General features: G+C 40.4%; 1 pseudogene; it reads right to left on the minus strand.

The window, feature by feature from the left end:
• Positions 1 to 2,142: 2,142 nt before the first annotated feature.
• On the minus strand, positions 2,143 to 6,300 carry LOC123245933 (annotated as a pseudogene).
• Positions 6,301 to 8,219: the final 1,919 nt, after the last annotated feature.

Consider the following 8,219-nt stretch of genomic DNA (forward strand, 5'->3'; position numbering starts at 1 on the left):
AATAATTTTTATAGAATTTGGATTTTTTAAAGGCTTAATAGAATTTATTTGTGATTCAATCTTATCCTGGGTATTTTTTCTAAAGGAGTTAATTAATGGCTTATTCATTTACTTTTTTCAAGTGTAAGAATAATAGGGAGCCAGTAACCAATGTTATGATAGAGGGGAGAGAGAGTCTATGAGGTGAGACTCTCTTCTAGCTCTCCCCTCCAGCCAAATATACACTGAGAGATTTTGAGGGGGTGTCACCCTGAAACTGGGTGACCTGGATATTCGTGCCAACCCACAGTAGTTGGGGATGAGGCTTCCCTTTAAGATGAGGTATGGGGTACCCCAATCCAATTCTGAATGAGGGCTGAGTTCATGCAAGCCTCCCCTGAGGTCAGTCAACTTCACAGCAAGTGGTCTGGCTTCAAGATGGAGGCAGCCAGACTAAGCTGTGATTCCATCCTCCCTTGTGGTCTCTCAGGCACTCTGGAATACCATATGATTAATGAATGGTTTTATTATTTGCAATTCAGGGATTGGGGAAAGGGGTTAAGGACAGAGGGATCTGGGGTGTCCTCTTCTCTATTTCTATGGGGTCTGTCACTGAAGAGGGAACCTTTGGGGTTCCCACTCCTAAGCGTCTCCCCTCACTTCTTCTTCAGTTTCTATTTCTATTTCTATTTCTATCCTTTCTATAATTGTAAGTTAGACTGGAAAGGGTCTCTTAACAAGGTTGAGGATATGGGGGAAGGAGACTAAGAGATTGCTCCCAAAATGGAGTCCAAAAACTTAGCTACCTCGATGGTTGAAGTCTTGATGGGTGAGAAGTGATGGGATGCCTTTGACCAGGGAATCAGGGTTTCAGTGTCCAAAGAAAGATCCTCAAGAAGCCCTCAGGCCTGGAATCAAGCTGAGATGTCCACCTCCTTCCTCTCCCAGTCCTCAGCCAGAAGCCCTTTTCTCCTCCTCCTTCCTTTGGACTCTTTCCAGAATCCCTCTGGTCTCAACTGTCAACAACTGTCAGTCACTCCTTCTCTGGCTCCTTTTGTCCTATCCCCCTTGCACAAATCACATCCTTACAGAAGATAGGATTATTGAAGTATTTTATTTCCTCTTTTGTAATATAGGCAGTTCATATTTTTATAAATGTTCAGCTTTTTTTCACAAAGCTTGTCAGATTTATTGGCATGTAATTGGGCAAAACAGCTCCTAAAGATTGTTGTAACTTCTTCTTCATTGGTAGCAAAGTCTCCTGTTTAATTTTGGATACTGATGATTTAATTTTCTTCTTTCCTTTTTTAAGTCAAATTAACTAATTCTTTATCTTATTTGTTTCTGCCCCCATAAAACCAACCCCTAGTTTTATTATTAATTCAATTATTCCCTTACTTTCAGTTTTTATTAATTTCTTTCTCTTTTTTTAAAGGATTTCAGTTTAGTCTTTAATGGGTATTTAAATCCCCCCCCTTTTTTTAAACCCTTAATTTCAGTGTATTGTCTCATAGGTGGAAGAGTGGTAAGGGTGGGCAATGGGGGTCAAGTGACTTGCCCAGGGTCACACAGCTGGGAAGTGGCTGAGGCCGGGTTTGAACCTAGGACCTCCTGTCTCTAGGCCTGACTCTCACTCCACTGAGCTACCCAGCTGCCCCTTTCCCCTTTTTTTTTTGATGTTTTTGCATATCATATTCATTAACATTCATTACCCCAGACAGTAAGAAGAAAGCACTCCCAGTATACTGCTGGGCAGAGGGTCAGGTGATGTGAAAGATGGCCTCAGATGTGGTAGAGAGGGAAAAGAAAGCATTGCCCTCTGTCACATGTACCATAGGTTTGCCAACATAGACCTTTTACATGGTTGTTTGTTTTTTTTTTTCATGATTCAGATTATTTAATTTCCTAAAAGATAACAAGAATCTGCGGGCCTGGTAGTCCTGGAGCAGTCAGTTCCCATGATTTTGTGCAGAAGGCATCCCTCCTCCCCCAGACCCCAAGGGTACTTTGCTTATCCCTGGCTCTATCCAGCCTGACCCAACGGGCCTACAACACTTTGAGGCCAATGCCAAGAAATCATCTTTCGAAGAGGTAAATGGGCGCTTTTGATTGATTTAAAGGGTAGCAAGGGGAAAGTTCAGGACAACCAATGTCCTCCCTTCCCTAGTACCCAGAATGACCCTGGCCCTTCTTGTACTTCTTGCCAGTGGGAATCTGGACAGGCAGAGGGGCTGAGCTGACTGGAGGTGGAGGTGAGGATGGCAGTAACTCCATAGACTCCGCTGGGTCAGTGCTGGATCAAAATCCTTCAAAGGGTGAGAATTTCAGGAAGCTGAGAGGGTCCAATGACTGTATTGAGGCATGGAGGCGACTGCAGTTTGAACTAGAACAAGAAGCCTTCCTTGATGCTCCCCAGGACAGAGGAGACCAGGTACTTGAAGACCAAGAAAGCCTGGGTGGCACTGAGGAATGTGCCATCAGGGCTGTCTATGGGTGTCTCCCTCATGAAACTCGTCAAACTGGCTCCTGTCCTCTTCAGACTATAAGCAGGGCCAGAAGTGGGGTCTACTTGTTGAGCCAAGAGGTCTTCCCAATTGATATGGTGCAAGAAAGGGTGTTTCTGCACATCAGCTACATCTTCAGGTCTGCCTCCAAGCGGCTGGCTAGAATTACACTTCAAAAACTTCTTGAGGAGGTCCCGAATGAAGTAGGCTAGCAAAATCAGCTTTGTCCTGAGGATCTTGTCAATGGTTTTATTTCGATTCTCTTCCAGGAAGGGCGGAGTAACAATGAACATGTCATACATCAGGGTCCCCAGGCTCCACCAGTCCACTGCCAGGTTGTGGCTACTGTGGGTGAGGATCTCTTGGGCCATGTACTCAATGGTGCCACAGAACGTGTGAGTGGCACAGCCCTAATGGATGGACTCCTTACACAGGCCAAAACCTGTCGACTTGATGTGTCCTTGGCTGCTCAACACGCTGTTTTCAGGCTTTCAATGCCAGCTTCAGGTGCCCTGGGGATGCAGGTGGCCCAGGGCCAGCATGATCTCCCCCAGAGAAAAACAGACCGTGTCCTCCATGAAGATACCCTTGAGCTATAGCTGCCTGAAGAGCTCTCCTTCACTGAGGCACTCTGGAATGAGATAGAGCTTGTGGCAGGTCTGGAAGGCATATACTAGCTCCACAATGAAGGGGTGCCTCACGGCTTCCAAGATGCTCCGCTCTCTCCAAATGTGGGCTGTGCCCGTGATGTTGTGCATAATTTTTGCTTTTCTCAACACTTCCATAGTGAATATTTTACTGACATTGGTGCACTATACCTTCTGAACCTGGAAAATCTTGCCCTAGCCCTCTTTGCCCAGGACTCTGAGTATTTTGAAACAGTGGAAGCTGATGTATTTGAGGCTCAGATTCACAGAGGACTTTGACAATTCTTCCTCCTCATAGTGTCCAGGAGGCTCCAACCTGGCCATCCTTAAATCCAAGTTGACATCAGCTGGGCTGAGTTCTGGTTCGCCACTGCCTTCCTTGCTCCCCTCAGTCAATGCTGCCAAGGCAGCCTGGGCCCGGTCTCTAGAACCCTCCCCCGCCACTCTCCTCTTCAGGCTCCTCCCTACCGCCAAACCTCGACCCACACAGCTTGGACTACATGGTCAATTTTTGTGCAGGTACCAGGTACTGATGAGAGGAAGGCATATTCTTTTCTATTCCCATTCAATTTTCTCCAGAGATCTATTACATCTAATATTTCTAAAATTCCCTTCACCAACCTTCTTTCCTGTGTTTTTTTTTGGTTAGATTTATTTAGATCTTAAAGGGGGAAGTTGAAGTCCCCCAAAAGTATAGTTTTACTTTCCATTTCTTCCTGTAGCTCTTCTAAGTTTTCCTCTAAAAATTTGGAGGCTATACTTTGGTGGATATATGTTTAGTATTGCTATTACTTCATTGTCTATGGTAACTTTTAGCAAGACGTAATTTCTTTCCTTCTCTCTTTAAATCAGGTCTATTTTTGCTTTAGCTTTATCTGAGATCACAATTGTTCCCTCTGCTTTGTTTTACTTCAGATGAAGCATAATAAGTTCTGATCTAGTCCTTTATCTTTACTCTGTGGATCTTGCTTCAAATGGGTTTCTTGTATTAATATATGACAGGATTCTGATTTTCAATCTACTCTTCTTTCTGCTTTTATGTTATGGATGAGTTCATCTCATTCACATTCACAGTTATGTTTATTAACTGTCTATTTCACTCCATCTTATTTTCCCTTTTTGATCCTGCTCTTTCTCCTTTCACTCTATTCCTTCTCAGAACCATTGCCTCACCTACTTCACCCTCTCTTCTATTAATCTCCCTCATTTTGTTCTTCCTCTCTTACTTATCTATAAGGTAAGGTTTCTATGCTCAAATAAGTAAGGTTTTTATTCTTTCTCTGAACCAATTCCAACGAGAGAAAGGTTTAAGTGTTGCCTGTCACCACCTTTATCCAACTCTTCATAGTAATATACCTTTTTAGATTTTCCCCATTATATCTCTCCCTTCCTGCAAACCTCTTTTTCACCCTTTGATTATTTTATAACATGCCATTTTAATCATTTTTCTCCTATATCTTATCTTTGTATACTCTTTTCAGCTGTCCAACATTTCTAATAGTTTCAAATATTTTTCCATATAGGAACATAAATAGTTTGACCTTTATGAATTATTTACATTTTCTCTTTTTTGTTTATCTTTTAATATTTCTCTTGAGTCTTAAACTTGAACATCTGATTTTCTGTTTAATTTTGGTCTTTTCATTAGGAATGCTTGGAAATATTCTATTTTATTAAACAACCATTTTCCCCCTGAAAGAATTGGCTCATTTTTGCTGGGTAGGTGATTCTTATTTGTAAACCTAACTCCTTTGCCTTCTGGAGTATCATATTCTAAGTTTTATGATCTTTTAATTTAGGAGCTGGTAAGTCCTGTGTAATCCTGATTGTGAATCCATGATATTTGAACTGTTTCTTTCCGGTTGTGTGCAATATTTTCTCTTTGGCCTATGAACTTTGGAACTTGAGTAAAGTATTCCTGGAAGTTTTAATTTGAGGATCTATTTCAGGAGGTTATAGGTAGTTTCTTTCAATTTCTATTTTACTCTTTTGTTCAGGAATAACAGGTTGGTTTCCTTTGATAATTTCTTGGAATATGATGTCTAGGCTTTTTTATTTATCATTGCTTTCAGGTAATCCAATAACTATTAAATCATCTCTCCTGGATGTATTTTCTAAGTCAATTATTTTTCAAATAGTTTTCTTCTATTTTTTCATTCTTTTGATTTTGTTTTATTTTTTTCTTGATTTCTCCTGAAGTCATTAGTTTCCACTTGCCAAGTTCTAATTTATAAGGAATTATTTTCTTCAGTGAGCTTTTGATTCTCCTTTTCCATTTAATCAAGTCTGCTTTTGAAGGTGTTATTTTCTGCTTGCTTCAGTTTAGTTTCTCTTTCCTACTTTTCCTCTGCCACTACTATTTGATTTTTGAATTTCCTATTGATTTCTTCTAGAGCCTGAGTCAAATTTCTACTTTTCTTCAAAGTTTTGCATGCAGCTGCTTTGATCTCACTTTTCTCTTCTGAATTTGTGCTTTGCTCTTCTTTGTCTCCATGATAATTTTCTGTTAGGTATTTTTCTTTTTTATGCTTGCTCTTTTCCCCACTTTTACTTTTATCTTAAAGATGGTTTCTCGTCTCAAGGTAGATAGGGCAGTCTCTTAAACTTCAATATTTCCTTGCTTCTACCCTCAGGTATAGTTCTGCATTTCTGAAAATATCAATTCTTCCAGTGTGGTATGATTGCCTTTATGAACTCTGGAACCACCTACCATTATTGATTCAGTATCCACCTGGACCTGCTGACAAATTTGCAGGCCTCAGGTGCTGTGAGCTTCTTTGTATTTGGGCTCAGGGCTTCTCCTCAGAACTCTTTTAAAGGGTTCTATGTCTCACTCTTAGTTTATATGAGCCTGGTTTAATGTAGACTACTTTGAGCTGGGTTTTGGGTCCTTACTGTAGATTTAGGGCAGGGGCTCTGGTCCTCCCTTTGAGCTTGCAGAAGCTAGGTACATTGCAGATTACTTTGTGTTGGGGTTTGGGGCCTCACCTTGGGCTTGGAGCCTCACTTCAAGGCTTGGGAGGGGGCTTTGGGCTTCCACTTGGACTTGTACCAGCTAGCTACCGTGAAGACTGCCTTAGGCTAAGGCTTGGGTCCTCAGTGAAGGCTTGTTCTAGGGCTTGGAACTTCAAGAGGTGGCTATGAGGATGCTCTGTTATTGACTTAGGCATGATCTCGGCGCTCAATGTTGACTTGGGCCCCAGTTCAGAACCATGAGGAGTAGGGGTGGTTTGGGAGGGCTTGATGTTTGTTCCAGTGCTCCTTGGTGTGGTTTTGTTGCAAGCTGAACTCCCCTCTCTCCCCAGTGAAACAACGCTCTCTGCCTACCTTCTGAGTTGTTTTCTGTGGGAAAATTGCTTCATGCTGTTCTCTTTTTGTTCCTGTTACTCCAGTTTTGTTTTAAAATTTTATTTCAAGATTGATAGGAGAGGATTCTCAAAGAGGTTTGAGCTTTGTGTGTCTCTATTCTGCCATCTAGGCTCTGTCTTCTCTAAATATATTTTCAAGGACCTTTTTAGCAATGTCTACCACTTTTTGGATATCTAAACAGAGGGTTCCTGTTCAAATATAGATTCGGATGAGAGTTTGTAATTCTGATGAATTAAGGTAAGAAATTTAGCTATGAAATCCTACTAAATTTCCATTGGATGAATATAGATTGTCTTGAATTGGGTCCAAGTAAATCAGCTGAAGAAACATTTACTAAGCACCCATTATGTGCTTTAATTTAAAGGCAAAAAAGAAAATAGTCATTGCCTAAAGAAGTTTCTTTTCGATTTGATTTCATTCCCAGTAAATTGATTACTACAAGACTTTTGTAATTTGCAAAAATTTCCAATTAAAATAATCTTAGAAGTAAATTAATTTAAAATCAAAATAGTTGAGTCCTAAATAAGGCATGGTTTTCCAGAGGAAAAAGGATTAAATTAGAAGTAAAACTAATTTGGCACTAGACAAAAGAAGTGAAATTCCCATTGCTGAGGACTGTATAAAGAGGATGAACCCATCAGGCATATTTTAGAGTGTGTTTATCTATTGATGAGGGACTTGGATTGAGATTACTTCTGAGAGCCCTTCCAATGCTGAAATTCTGTTGCTGGTCTTGGCCCTGCTCTCAAATAGTTATGCAAAACTAATGGATTTCTAGTTTAAAAGGACCTTGTAGAGCATCTAATTTCCTTTTCCTACAAAGGAAGAAACTGAGGACTGGATAAGGGAAGTGGCTTATTTTAGGTTACAAAAATTAACAAAGTTAGAATTTAAAACTTGTCTATAAGTCCAAGTTTCTATTTATAATTGCCTAATAGTGCCTTCAGTTCACTTCTATGGGCCACTGTTTGCTTCTATGTAGCACAAGTTGATTATATTAGATTATCTCTAAGATCCCTTCTAGCTCTAAGAGTCTGAAATTTCTTTCTTGAAAGCAACACTTATGGTTCAACATTGTTACAATGAGATTTATCTATTCCCTTCAAGATAGATTTGCCTGGTGTATTATGCAGACAGAAAATTATAGTCTGGCTATAGTTTTCTGCAAACCCTAGCTAAAAATATAGACTATGAATTCTTTTTCTATTAGTAAAAATATATGGGCACATCATTCATTTCCCTTGATCCCCTCAGAAGTCTATGGTCAGGTTAAGATAGTCCAGGTCTCAAGACTGGGTTGGGCTTCTACAGCTCCCTGCCATTCAATTTCTTATAATACCAGAGAAGCATCAGTGTAGTCATATTTCTCTAGCTTGTGAACTGTCATGGTCAATCTATCTGGCTTTTCCTTTATTTGGTAAAGACTCATCTCCCTTGTGATAACATAATCAGGGAAAAGTTGAGATTCCTAAATCCACCTCCTTTTGAAATATCCACCAATGGAGACTGTCAGGGAAGTTGCAAGGCACCCACCGTCAGACCAAACTGAAAGAGTATGCAGCTTCCTATAAAAGAAAGAGTCAGTGTTTACTGGCTCCCTTTTCCACAAAAGAGGCCAACAAAAAGAAATCATCATTTATTAGTGGAATGTATGTCCCCCCCCCCAATTAATAAACACTGATTTTCCTGGGAAAATGGCTTCCTCTTCTTTATTCATTAA

This window comes from Gracilinanus agilis, chromosome 4, assembly GCF_016433145.1.
Source record: "Gracilinanus agilis isolate LMUSP501 chromosome 4, AgileGrace, whole genome shotgun sequence".
Classification (NCBI taxonomy): Eukaryota; Metazoa; Chordata; class Mammalia; order Didelphimorphia; family Didelphidae; genus Gracilinanus; species Gracilinanus agilis.